Consider the following 14,201-nt stretch of genomic DNA (forward strand, 5'->3'; position numbering starts at 1 on the left):
AGAAATATTTTAGTACCAGGGAATAGCAGGTGCTGTAAGATTGTATTGCATCCCTTTAATTTATGTTCAAGCTATCATGTTCAAATTTGAAGTGCAGTGAATAATTAACTCAAACTATCTGTTAGCACCTGGGAATAGCAGATGCTGTAAGTTTTTTTTGCATCACTTTCATTTACTCTCCAACTCACATGCCTGAATGTGAAGTGCAGTGATTCATCAAAAAACTGTCTGTTAGTGCCTCCGTATACTAGATGTTGTAAGCTTTTATTGCATCATTTAATTTACATTCAAGATAACATTCTAGAATGTCAAGTGCAGGGATTAATAAAAAAAATTGTCAGATTGGTCTTTGATCATATTTGCTGTGATTAGGCAATTTGAGTAAGTGTTTAAGGCTTACGGCCACACCAGCTTGAGAATGCCCAATCTCATCTGACCTTGGAAGCTAAGCAAGTTTGGGCCTGGATAGTACTGAGGTGGGACCCTACCTAGGAATACCAGGTGCTGTAAGCTTTTCTTGCATCACTTTAATTTACTTTCAAGCTGACATGCTCAAATGTGAAGTGCAGTGATTAATAAAAAAAACCATCTGTTAGCACCTGGGAATAGTCGATGCTGTAAGTTTTTTTTGCATCACTTTCATTTACTCTCCAACTCACATGCCTGAATGTGAAGTGCAGTGATTCATCAAAAAACTGTCTGTTAGTGCCTCCGTATACCAGATGTTGTAAGCTTTTATTGCATCATTTAATTTACATTCAAGATAACATTCTAGAATGTCAATTGCAGGGATTAATAAAAAAAATTGTCAGATTGGTCTTTGATCATATTTGCTATGATTAGGCAATTTGAGTAAGGGTTTGAGGCTTATGCCCACACCAGCTTGAGAATGCCCAAGCTCATCTGATCTTGGAAGCTAAGCAAGTTTGGGCCTGGATAGTACTGAGATGGGACCCTACCTAGGAATACCAGGTGCTGCAAGCTTTTCTTGCATCACTTTAATTTACTTTCAAGCTGACATGCTCAAATGTGAAGTGCAGTGATTAATAATAAAAACCATCTGTTAGCACCTGGGAATAGCCGATGCTGTAACTTTTTTTTGCATCACTTTCATTTACTCTCCAACTCACATGCCTGAATGTGAAGTGCAGTGATTCATTAAAAAAACTATCTGTTAGCACCTTGGACTATGAGATGCTGTAAGCTTCTCTTGCATCACTTTAATTTACTGTCAAGATGACATGCTAAGATGTGAAATGCAGTGATTAATTAAAAAAACTATCTGTTAGCACCTGGGAATAGCAGATGCTGTAAGTTTTTGTTGCATCACTTTACTTTAATCTGCAACTGACAAGCTTGTATGTGAAGTGTACAGATTAAATAGAAATATTTTAGTACCAGGGAATAGCAGGTGCTGTAAGATTGTATTGCATCCCTTTAATTTATGTTCAAGCTATCATGTTCAAATTTGAAGTGCAGTGAATAATTAACTCAAACTATCTGTTAGCACCTGGGAATAGCAGATGCTGTAAGTTTTTTTTGCATCACTTTCATTTACTCTCCAACTCACATGCCTGAATGTGAAGTGCAGTGATTCATCAAAAAACTGTCTGTTAGTGCCTCCGTATAGCAGATGTTGTAAGCTTTTATTGCATCATTTAATTTACATTCAAGATAACATTCTAGAATGTCAATTGCAGGGATTAATAAAAAAATTGTCAGATTGGTCTTTGATCATATTTGCTATGATTAGGCAATTTGAGTAAGTGTTTAAGGCTTATGGCCACACCAGCTTGAGAATGCCCAATCTCATCTGACCTTGGAAGCTAAGCAAGTTTGGGCCTGGATAGTACTGAGGTGGGACCCTACCTAGGAATACCAGGTGCTGTAAGCTTTTCTTGCATCACTTTAATTTACTTTCAAGCTGACATGCTCAAATGTGAAGTGCAGTGATTAATAAAAAAAACCATCTGTTAGCACCTGGGAATAGTCGATGCTGTAAGTTTTTTTTGCATCACTTTCATTTACTCTCCAACTCACATGCCTGAATGTGAAGTGCAGTGATTCATCAAAAAACTGTCTGTTAGTGCCTCCGTATACCAGATGTTGTAAGCTTTTATTGCATCATTTAATTTACATTCAAGATAACATTCTAGAATGTCAATTGCAGGGATTAATAAAAAAAATTGTCAGATTGGTCTTTGATCATATTTGCTATGATTAGGCAATTTGAGTAAGGGTTTGAGGCTTATGGCCACACCAGCTTGAGAATGCCCAAGCTCATCTGATCTTGGAAGCTAAGCAAGTTTGGGCCTGGATAGTACTGAGATGGGACCCTACCTAGGAATACCAGGTGCTGCAAGCTTTTCTTGCATCACTTTAATTTACTTTCAAGCTGACATGCTCAAATGTGAAGTGCAGTGATTAATAAAAAAAACCATCTGTTAGCACCTGGGAATAGCCGATGCTGTAACTTTTTTTTGCATCACTTTCATTTACTCTCCAACTCACATGCCTGAATGTGAAGTGCAGTGATTCATTAAAAAAACTATCTGTTAGCACCTTGGACTACGAGATGCTGTAAGCTTCTCTTGCATCACTTTAATTTACTGTCAAGATGACATGCTAAGATGTGAAATGCAGTGATTAATTAAAAAAACTATCTGTTAGCACCTGGGAATAGCAGATGCTGTAAGTTTTTGTTGCATCACTTTACTTTAATCTGCAACTGACAAGCTTGTATGTGAAGTGTACAGATTAAATAGAAATATTTTAGTACCAGGGAATAGCAGGTGCTGTAAGATTGTATTGCATCCCTTTAATTTATGTTCAAGCTATCATGTTCAAATTTGAAGTGCAATGAATAATTAACTCAAACTATCTGTTAGCACCTGGGAATAGCAGATGCTGTAAGTTTTTTTTGCATCACTTTCATTTACTCTCCAACTCACATGCCTGAATGTGAAGTGCAGTGATTCATCAAAAAACTATATGTTAGCACATTGGACTACGAGATGCTGTAAGCTTCTCTTGCATCACTTTAATTAACTGTCAAGATGACATGCTAGGATGTGAAATGCAGTGATTAATTAAAAAAACTATCTGTTAGCACCTGGGAATAGCAGATGCTGTAAGTTTTTGTTGCATCACTTTACTTTAATCTGCAACTGACAAGCTTGTATGTGAAGTGTACAGATTAAATAGAATATTTTAGTACCAGGGAATAGCAGGTGCTGTAAGATTGTTTGCATCCCTTTAATTTATGTTCAAGCTATCATGTTCAAATTTGAAGTGCAGTGAATAATTAGTGCCTCCGTACACCAGCTCCGTATTGTAAGCTTTTATTGCATCATTTAATTACATTCAAGATAACATTCTAGAATGTCAAGTGCAGGGATTAATAAAAAAAATTGTCAGATTGGTCTTTGATCATATTTGCTATGATTAGGCAATTTGAGTAAGTGTTTAAGGCTTACGGCCACACCAGCTTGAGAACGCCCAATCTCATCTGACCTTGGAAGGTAAGCAAGTTTGGGCCTGAATAGTACTGAGGTGGGACCCTACCTAGGAATACCAGGTGCTGTAAGCTTTTCTTGCATCACTTTAATTTACTTTCAAGCTGACATGCTCAAATGTGAAGTGCAGTGATTAATAAAAAAAACCATCTGTTAGCACCTGGGAATAGCCGATGCTGTAACTTTTTTTTGCATCACTTTCATTTACTCTCCAACTCACATGCCTGAATGTGAAGTGCAGTGATTCATTAAAAAAACTATCTGTTAGCACCTTGGACTACGAGATGCTGTAAGCTTCTCTTGCATCACTTTAATTAACTGTCAAGATGACATGCTAGGATGTGAAATGCAGTGATTAATTAAAAAAACTATCTGTTAGCACCTGGGAATAGCAGATGCTGTAAGTTTTTTTTGCATCACTTTCATTTACTCTCCAACTCACATGCCTGAATGTGATGTGCAGTGATTCATCAAAAAACTATATGTTAGCACATTGGACTACGAGATGCTGTAAGCTTCTCTTGCATCACTTTAATTAACTGTCAAGATGACATGCTAGGATGTGAAATGCAGTGATTAATTAAAAAAACTATCTGTTAGCACCTGGGAATAGCAGATGCTGTAAGTTTTTGTTGCATCACTTTACTTTAATCTGCAACTGACAAGCTTGTATGTGAAGTGTACAGATTAAATAGAAATATTTTAGTACCAGGGAATAGCAGGTGCTGTAAGATTGTATTGCATCCCTTTAATTTATGTTCAAGCTATCATGTTCAAATTTGAAGTGCAGTGAATAATTAACTCAAACTATCTGTTAGCACCTGGGAATAGCAGATGCTGTAAGTTTTTTTTGCATCACTTTCATTTACTCTCCAACTCACATGCCTGAATGTGAAGTGCAGTAATTCCTCAAAAATCTATCTGTTAGCACCTTCGACTACGAGATGCTGTAAGCTTCTCTTGCATCACTTTAATTTACTTTCAAGATGACATGCTAGGATGTGAAGTGCAGTGATTAATTAAAAAAACTATCTGTTAGCACCTGGGAATAGCAGATGCTGTAAGTTTTTGTTGCATCACTTTACTTTAATCTGCAACTGACAAGCTTGTATGTGAAGTGTACAGATTAAATAGAAATATTTTAGTACCAGGGAATAGCAGGTGCTGTAAGATTGTATTGCATCCCTTTAATTTATGTTCAAGCTATCATGTTCAAATTTGAAGTGCAGTGAATAATTAACTCAAACTATCTGTTAGCACCTGGGAATAGCAGATGCTGTAAGTTTTTTTTGCATCACTTTCATTTACTCTCCAACTCACATGCCTGAATGTGAAGTGCAGTGATTCATTAAAAAACTATCTGTTAGCACCTTGGACTACGAGATGCTGTAAGCTTCTCTTGCATCACTTTAATTTACTGTCAAGAAGACATGCTAAGATGTGAAATGCAGTGATTAATTAAAAAAACTATCTGTTAGCACCTGGGAATAGCAGATGCTGTAAGTTTTTGTTGCATCACTTTACTTTAATCTGCAACTGACAAGCTTGTATGTGAAGTGTACAGATTAAATAGAAATATTTTAGTACCAGGGAATAGCAGGTGCTGTAAGATTGTTTGCATCCCTTTAATTTATGTTCAAGCTATCATGTTCAAATTTGAAGTGCAGTGAATAATTAGTGCCTCCGTATACCAGCTCCGTATTGTAAGCTTTTATTGCATCATTTAATTACATTCAAGATAACATTCTAGAATGTCAAGTGCAGGGATTAATAAAAAAAATTGTCAGATTGGTCTTTGATCATATTTGCTATGATTAGGCAATTTGAGTAAGTGTTTACGGCTTACGGCCACACCAGCTTGAGAACGCCCAATCTCATCTGACCTTGGAAGCTAAGCAAGTTTGGGCCTGAATAGTACTGAGGTGGGACCCTACCTAGGAATACCAGGTGCTGTAAGCTTTTCTTGCATCACTTTAATTTACTTTCAAGCTGACATGCTCAAATGTGAAGTGCAGTGATTAATAAAAAAAACTATCTGTTAGCACCTGGGAATAGCAGATGCTGTAAGTTTTTTTTGCATCACTTTCATTTACTCTCCAACTCACATGCCTGAATGTGAAGTGCAGTGATTCCTCAAAAATCTATCTGTTAGCACCTTGGACTACGAGATGCTGTAAGCTTCTCTTGCATCACTTTAGTTTACTTTCAAGATGACATGCTAGGATGTGAAGTGCAGTGATTAATTAAAAAAACTATCTGTTAGCACCTGGGAATAGCAAATGCTGTAAGTTTTTGTTGCATCACTTTACTTTAATCTGCAACTGACAAGCTTGTATGTGAAGTGTACAGATTAAATAGAAATATTTTAGTACCAGGGAATAGCAGGTGCTGTAAGATTGTATTGCATCCCTTTAATTTATGTTCAAGCTATCATGTTCAAATTTGAAGTGCAGTGAATAATTAACTCAAACTAGCTGTTAGCACCTGGGAATAGCAGATGCTGTAAGTTTTTTTTGCATCACTTTCATTTACTCTCCAACTCACATGCCTGAATGTGAAGTGCAGTGATTCATCAAAAAACTATATGTTAGCACATTGGACTACGAGATGCTGTAAGCTTCTCTTGCATCACTTTAATTAACTGTCAAGATGACATGCTAGGTTGTGAAATGTAGTGATTAATTAAAAAAACTATCTGTTAGCACCTGGGAATAGCAGATGCTGTAAGTTTTTGTTGCATCACTTTACTTTAGTCTGCAACTGACAAGCTTGTATGTGAAGTGTACAGATTAAATAGAAATATTTTAGTACCAGGGAATAGCAGGTGCTGTAAGATTGTATTGCATCCCTTTAATTTATGTTCAAGCTATCATGTTCAAATTTGAAGTGCAGTGAATAATTAACTCAAACTATCTGTTAGCACCTGGGAATAGCAGATGCTGTAAGTTTTTTTTGCATCACTTTCATTTACTCTCCAACTCACATGCCTGAATGTGAAGTGCAGTGATTCATCAAAAAACTGTCTGTTAGTGCCTCCGTATACTAGATGTTGTAAGCTTTTATTGCATCATTTAATTTACATTCAAGATAACATTCTAGAATGTCAATTGCAGGGATTAATAAAAAAAAATTGTCAGATTGGTCTTTGATCATATTTGCTGTGATTAGGCAATTTGAGTAAGTGTTTAAGGCTTACGGCCACACCAGCTTGAGAATGCCCAATCTCATCTGACCTTGGAAGCTAAGCAAGTTTGGGCCTGGATAGTACTGAGGTGGGACCCTACCTAGGAATACCAGGTGCTGTAAGCTTTTCTTGCATCACTTTAATTTACTTTCAAGCTGACATGCTCAAATGTGAAGTGCAGTGATTAATAAAAAAAACCATCTGTTAGCACCTGGGAATAGTCGATGCTGTAATTTTTTTTGCATCACTTTCATTTACTCTCCAACTCACATGCCTGAATGTGAAGTGCAGTGATTCATCAAAAAACTGTCTGTTAGTGCCTCCGTATACCAGATGTTGTAAGCTTTTATTGCATCATTTAATTTACATTCAAGATAACATTCTAGAATGTCAATTGCAGGGATTAATTAAAAAAATTGTCAGATTGGTCTTTGATCATATTTGCTATGATTAGGCAATTTGAGTAAGTGTTTGAGGCTTATGGCCACACCAGCTTGAGAATGCCCAAGCTCATCTGATCTTGGAAGCTAAGCAAGTTTGGGCCTGGATAGTACTGAGATGGGACCCTACCTAGGAATACCAGGTGCTGCAAGCTTTTCTTGCATCACTTTAATTTACTTTCAAGCTGACATGCTCAAATGTGAAGTGCAGTGATTAATAAAAAAAACCATCTGTTAGCACCTGGGAATAGACGATGCTGTAACTTTTTTTTGCATCACTTTCATTTACTCTCCAACTAACATGCCTGAATGTGAAGTGCAGTGATTCATTAAAAAACTATCTGTTAGCACCTTGGACTACGAGATGCTGTAAGCTTCTCTTGCATCACTTTAATTTACTGTCAAGAAGACATGCTAAGATGTGAAATGCAGTGATTAATTAAAAAAACTATCTGTTAGCACCTGGGAATAGCAGATGCTGTAAGTTTTTGTTGCATCACTTTACTTTAATCTGCAACTGACAAGCTTGTATGTGAAGTGTACAGATTAAATAGAAATATTTTAGTACCAGGGAATAGCAGGTGCTGTAAGATTGTATTGCATCCCTTTAATTTATGTTCAAGCTATCATGTTCAAATTTGAAGTGCAATGAATAATTAACTCAAACTATCTGTTAGCACCTGGGAATAGCAGATGCTGTAAGTTTTTTTTGCATCACTTTCATTTACTCTCCAACTCACATGCCTGAATGTGAAGTGCAGTGATTCATCAAAAAACTATATGTTAGCACATTGGACTACGAGATGCTGTAAGCTTCTCTTGCATCACTTTAATTAACTGTCAAGATGACATGCTAGGATGTGAAATGCAGTGATTAATTAAAAAAACTATCTGTTAGCACCTGGGAATAGCAGATGCTGTAAGTTTTTGTTGCATCACTTTACTTTAATCTGCAACTGACAAGCTTGTATGTGAAGTGTACAGATTAAATAGAAATATTTTAGTACCAGGGAATAGCAGGTGCTGTAAGATTGTTTGCATCCCTTTAATTTATGTTCAAGCTATCATGTTCAAATTTGAAGTGCAGTGAATAATTAGTGCCTCCGTATACCAGCTCCGTATTGTAAGCTTTTATTGCATCATTTAATTACATTCAAGATAACATTCTAGAATGTCAAGTGCAGGGATTAATAAAAAAAATTGTCAGATTGGTCTTTGATCATATTTGCTATGATTAGGCAATTTGAGTAAGTGTTTAAGGCTTACGGCCACACCAGCTTGAGAACGCCCAATCTCATCTGACCTTGGAAGCTAAGCAAGTTTGGGCCTGAATAGTACTGAGGTGGGACCCTACCTAGGAATACCAGGTGCTGTAAGCTTTTCTTGCATCACTTTAATTTACTTTCAAGCTGACATGCTCAAATGTGAAGTGCAGTGATTAATAAAAAAAACTATCTGTTAGCACCTGGGAATAGCAGATGCTGTAAGTTTTTTTTGCATCACTTTCATTTACTCTCCAACTCACATGCCTGAATGTGAAGTGCAGTGATTCCTCAAAAATCTATCTGTTAGCACCTTGGACTACGAGATGCTGTAAGCTTCTCTTGCATCACTTTAGTTTACTTTCAAGATGACATGCTAGGATGTGAAGTGCAGTGATTAATTAAAAAAACTATCTGTTAGCACCTGGGAATAGCAAATGCTGTAAGTTTTTGTTGCATCACTTTACTTTAATCTGCAACTGACAAGCTTGTATGTGAAGTGTACAGATTAAATAGAAATATTTTAGTACCAGGGAATAGCAGGTGCTGTAAGATTGTATTGCATCCCTTTAATTTATGTTCAAGCTATCATGTTCAAATTTGAAGTGCAGTGAATAATTAACTCAAACTATCTGTTAGCACCTGGGAATAGCAGATGCTGTAAGTTTTTTTTGCATCACTTTCATTTACTCTCCAACTCACATGCCTGAATGTGAAGTGCAGTGATTCATCAAAAAACTATATGTTAGCACATTGGACTACGAGATGCTGTAAGCTTCTCTTGCATCACTTTAATTAACTGTCAAGATGACATGCTAGGATGTGAAATGTAGTGATTAATTAAAAAAACTATCTGTTAGCACCTGGGAATAGCAGATGCTGTAAGTTTTTGTTGCATCACTTTACTTTAGTCTGCAACTGACAAGCTTGTATGTGAAGTGTACAGATTAAATAGAAATATTTTAGTACCAGGGAATAGCAGGTGCTGTAAGATTGTATTGCATCCCTTTAATTTATGTTCAAGCTATCATGTTCAAATTTGAAGTGCAGTGAATAATTAACTCAAACTATCTGTTAGCACCTGGGAATAGCAGATGCTGTAAGTTTTTTTTGCATCACTTTCATTTACTCTCCAACTCACATGCCTGAATGTGAAGTGCAGTGATTCATCAAAAAACTGTCTGTTAGTGCCTCCGTATACTAGATGTTGTAAGCTTTTATTGCATCATTTAATTTACATTCAAGATAACATTCTAGAATGTCAATTGCAGGGATTAATAAAAAAAAATTGTCAGATTGGTCTTTGATCATATTTGCTGTGATTAGGCAATTTGAGTAAGTGTTTAAGGCTTACGGCCACACCAGCTTGAGAATGCCCAATCTCATCTGACCTTGGAAGCTAAGCAAGTTTGGGCCTGGATAGTACTGAGGTGGGACCCTACCTAGGAATACCAGGTGCTGTAAGCTTTTCTTGCATCACTTTAATTTACTTTCAAGCTGACATGCTCAAATGTGAAGTGCAGTGATTAATAAAAAAAACCATCTGTTAGCACCTGGGAATAGTCGATGCTGTAAGTTTTTTTTGCATCACTTTCATTTACTCTCCAACTCACATGCCTGAATGTGAAGTGCAGTGATTCATCAAAAAACTGTCTGTTAGTGCCTCCGTATACCAGATGTTGTAAGCTTTTATTGCATCATTTAATTTACATTCAAGATAACATTCTAGAATGTCAATTGCAGGGATTAATTAAAAAAATTGTCAGATTGGTCTTTGATCATATTTGCTATGATTAGGCAATTTGAGTAAGTGTTTGAGGCTTATGGCCACACCAGCTTGAGAATGCCCAAGCTCATCTGATCTTGGAAGCTAAGCAAGTTTGGGCCTGGATAGTACTGAGATGGGACCCTACCTAGGAATACCAGGTGCTGCAAGCTTTTCTTGCATCACTTTAATTTACTTTCAAGCTGACATGCTCAAATGTGAAGTGCAGTGATTAATAAAAAAAACCATCTGTTAGCACCTGGGAATAGCCGATGCTGTAACTTTTTTTTGCATCACTTTCATTTACTCTCCAACTAACATGCCTGAATGTGAAGTGCAGTGATTCATTAAAAAACTATCTGTTAGCACCTTGGACTACGAGATGCTGTAAGCTTCTCTTGCATCACTTTAATTTACTGTCAAGAAGACATGCTAAGATGTGAAATGCAGTGATTAATTAAAAAAACTATCTGTTAGCACCTGGGAATAGCAGATGCTGTAAGTTTTTGTTGCATCACTTTACTTTAATCTGCAACTGACAAGCTTGTATGTGAAGTGTACAGATTAAATAGAAATATTTTAGTACCAGGGAATAGCAGGTGCTGTAAGATTGTATTGCATCCCTTTAATTTATGTTCAAGCTATCATGTTCAAATTTGAAGTGCAATGAATAATTAACTCAAACTATCTGTTAGCACCTGGGAATAGCAGATGCTGTAAGTTTTTTTTGCATCACTTTCATTTACTCTCCAACTCACATGCCTGAATGTGAAGTGCAGTGATTCATCAAAAAACTATATGTTAGCACATTGGACTACGAGATGCTGTAAGCTTCTCTTGCATCACTTTAATTAACTGTCAAGATGACATGCTAGGATGTGAAATGCAGTGATTAATTAAAAAAACTATCTGTTAGCACCTGGGAATAGCAGATGCTGTAAGTTTTTGTTGCATCACTTTACTTTAATCTGCAACTGACAAGCTTGTATGTGAAGTGTACAGATTAAATAGAAATATTTTAGTACCAGGGAATAGCAGGTGCTGTAAGATTGTTTGCATCCCTTTAATTTATGTTCAAGCTATCATGTTCAAATTTGAAGTGCAGTGAATAATTAGTGCCTCCGTATACCAGCTCCGTATTGTAAGCTTTTATTGCATCATTTAATTACATTCAAGATAACATTCTAGAATGTCAAGTGCAGGGATTAATAAAAAAAATTGTCAGATTGGTCTTTGATCATATTTGCTATGATTAGGCAATTTGAGTAAGTGTTTAAGGCTTACGGCCACACCAGCTTGAGAACGCCCAATCTCATCTGACCTTGGAAGCTAAGCAAGTTTGGGCCTGAATAGTACTGAGGTGGGACCCTACCTAGGAATACCAGGTGCTGTAAGCTTTTCTTGCATCACTTTAATTTACTTTCAAGCTGACATGCTCAAATGTGAAGTGCAGTGATTAATAAAAAAAACTATCTGTTAGCACCTGGGAATAGCAGATGCTGTAAGTTTTTTTTGCATCACTTTCATTTACTCTCCAACTCACATGCCTGAATGTGAAGTGCAGTGATTCCTCAAAAATCTATCTGTTAGCACCTTGGACTACGAGATGCTGTAAGCTTCTCTTGCATCACTTTAATTTACTTTCAAGATGACATGCTAGGATGTGAAGTGCAGTGATTAATTAAAAAAACTATCTGTTAGCACCTGGGAATAGCAAATGCTGTAAGTTTTTGTTGCATCACTTTACTTTAATCTGCAACTGACAAGCTTGTATGTGAAGTGTACAGATTAAATAGAAATATTTTAGTACCAGGGAATAGCAGGTGCTGTAAGATTGTATTGCATCCCTTTAATTTATGTTCAAGCTATCATGTTCAAATTTGAAGTGCAGTGAATAATTAACTCAAACTATCTGTTAGCACCTGGGAATAGCAGATGCTGTAAGTTTTTTTTGCATCACTTTCATTTACTCTCCAACTCACATGCCTGAATGTGAAGTGCAGTGATTCATCAAAAAACTATATGTTAGCACATTGGACTACGAGATGCTGTAAGCTTCTCTTGCATCACTTTAATTAACTGTCAAGATGACATGCTAGGATGTGAAATGCAGTGATTAATTAAAAAAACTATCTGTTAGCACCTGGGAATAGCAGATGCTGTAAGTTTTTGTTGCATCACTTTACTTTAATCTGCAACTGACAAGCTTGTATGTGAAGTGTACAGATTAAATAGAAATATTTTAGTACCAGGGAATAGCAGGTGCTGTAAGATTGTTTGCATCCCTTTAATTTATGTTCAAGCTATCATGTTCAAATTTGAAGTGCAGTGAATAATTAGTGCCTCCGTATACCAGCTCCGTATTGTAAGCTTTTATTGCATCATTTAATTACATTCAAGATAACATTCTAGAATGTCAAGTGCAGGGATTAATAAAAAAAATTGTCAGATTGATCTTTGATCATATTTGCTATGATTAGGCAATTTGAGTAAGTGTTTAAGGCTTACGGCCACACCATCTTGAGAACGCCCAATCTCATCTGACCTTGGAAGCTAAGCAAGTTTGGGCCTGAATAGTACTGAGGTGGGACCCTACCTAGGAATACCAGGTGCTGTAAGCTTTTCTTGCATCACTTTAATTTACTTTCAAGCTGACATGCTCAAATGTGAAGTGCAGTGATTAATAAAAAAAACCATCTGTTAGCACCTGGGAATAGCCGATGCTGTAACTTTTTTTTGCATCACTTTCATTTACTCTCCAACTCACATGCCTGAATGTGAAGTGCAGTGATTCATTAAAAAACTATCTGTTAGCACCTTGGACTACGAGATGCTGTAAGCTTCTCTTGCATCACTTTAATTTACTTTCAAGATGACATGCTAGGATGTGAAGTGCAGTGATTAATTAAAAAAACTATCTGTTAGCACCTGGGAATAGCAAATGCTGTAAGTTTTTGTTGCATCACTTTACTTTAATCTGCAACTGACAAGCTTGTATGTGAAGTGTACAGATTAAATAGAAATATTTTAGTACCAGGGAATAGCAGGTGCTGTAAGATTGTATTGCATCCCTTTAATTTATGTTCAAGCTATCATGTTCAAATTTGAAGTGCAGTGAATAATTAACTCAAACTATCTGTTAGCACCTGGGAATAGCAGATGCTGTAAGTTTTTTTTGCATCACTTTCATTTACTCTCCAACTCACATGCCTGAATGTGAAGTGCAGTGATTCATCAAAAAACTATATGTTAGCACCTTGGACTACGAGATGCTGTAAGCTTCTCTTGCATCACTTTAATTTACTGTCAAGATGACATGCTAGGATGTGAAATGCAGTGATTAATTAAAAAAACTATCTGTTAGCACCTGGGAATAGCAGATGCTTAAGTTTTTGTTGCATCACTTTACTTTAATCTGCAACTGACAAGCTTGTATGTGAAGTGTACAGATTAAATAGAAATATTTTAGTACCAGGGAATAGCAGGTGCTGTAAGATTGTATTGCATCCCTTTAATTTATGTTCAAGCTATCATGTTCAAATTTGAAGTGCAGTGAATAATTAACTCAAACTATCTGTTAGCACCTGGGAATAGCAGATGCTGTAAGTTTTTTTTGCATCACTTTCATTTACTCTCCAACTCACATGCCTGAATGTGAAGTGCAGTGATTCATCAAAAAACTATATGTTAGCACATTGGACTACGAGATGCTGTAAGCTTCTCTTGCATCACTTTAATTAACTGTCAAGATGACATGCTAGGATGTGAAATGCAGTGATTAATTAAAAAAACTATCTGTTAGCACCTGGGAATAGCAGATGCTGTAAGTTTTTGTTGCATCACTTTACTTTAATCTGCAACTGACAAGCTTGTATGTGAAGTGTACAGATTAAATAGAAATATTTTAGTACCAGGGAATAGCAGGTGCTGTAAGATTGTTTGCATCCCTTTAATTTATGTTCAAGCTATCATGTTCAAATTTGAAGTGCAGTGAATAATTAGTGCCTCCGTATACCAGCTCCGTATTGTAAGCTT

General features: G+C 36.4%; 13 pseudogenes; all 13 read left to right on the forward strand.

The window, feature by feature from the left end:
* Positions 1-394: 394 nt before the first annotated feature.
* Positions 395-513, forward strand: LOC145647334 (5S ribosomal RNA; annotated as a pseudogene).
* A 352-nt stretch (positions 514-865) lies between these two features.
* LOC145644618 (5S ribosomal RNA) lies at positions 866-984 on the forward strand (annotated as a pseudogene).
* Positions 985-1,775: 791 nt separating this feature from the next.
* On the forward strand, positions 1,776-1,894 carry LOC145648288 (5S ribosomal RNA; annotated as a pseudogene).
* A 352-nt stretch (positions 1,895-2,246) lies between these two features.
* On the forward strand, positions 2,247-2,365 carry LOC145650644 (5S ribosomal RNA; annotated as a pseudogene).
* Positions 2,366-3,470: 1,105 nt separating this feature from the next.
* On the forward strand, positions 3,471-3,589 carry LOC145647899 (5S ribosomal RNA; annotated as a pseudogene).
* A 1,766-nt stretch (positions 3,590-5,355) lies between these two features.
* On the forward strand, positions 5,356-5,474 carry LOC145644404 (5S ribosomal RNA; annotated as a pseudogene).
* A 1,231-nt stretch (positions 5,475-6,705) lies between these two features.
* LOC145647335 (5S ribosomal RNA) lies at positions 6,706-6,824 on the forward strand (annotated as a pseudogene).
* A 351-nt stretch (positions 6,825-7,175) lies between these two features.
* Positions 7,176-7,294, forward strand: LOC145650645 (5S ribosomal RNA; annotated as a pseudogene).
* A 1,105-nt stretch (positions 7,295-8,399) lies between these two features.
* LOC145644415 (5S ribosomal RNA) lies at positions 8,400-8,518 on the forward strand (annotated as a pseudogene).
* Positions 8,519-9,749: 1,231 nt separating this feature from the next.
* On the forward strand, positions 9,750-9,868 carry LOC145647336 (5S ribosomal RNA; annotated as a pseudogene).
* A 352-nt stretch (positions 9,869-10,220) lies between these two features.
* Positions 10,221-10,339, forward strand: LOC145650647 (5S ribosomal RNA; annotated as a pseudogene).
* Positions 10,340-11,444: 1,105 nt separating this feature from the next.
* LOC145644427 (5S ribosomal RNA) lies at positions 11,445-11,563 on the forward strand (annotated as a pseudogene).
* A 1,105-nt stretch (positions 11,564-12,668) lies between these two features.
* Positions 12,669-12,787, forward strand: LOC145647511 (5S ribosomal RNA; annotated as a pseudogene).
* The last annotated feature ends 1,414 nt before the right edge of the window (positions 12,788-14,201 follow it).

The sequence above is a fragment of the Electrophorus electricus genome, chromosome 13 (genome assembly GCF_041902795.1).
Source record: "Electrophorus electricus isolate QZ-2024a chromosome 13, ASM4190279v1, whole genome shotgun sequence".
In the NCBI taxonomy this organism is placed as follows: Eukaryota; Metazoa; Chordata; class Actinopteri; order Gymnotiformes; family Gymnotidae; genus Electrophorus; species Electrophorus electricus.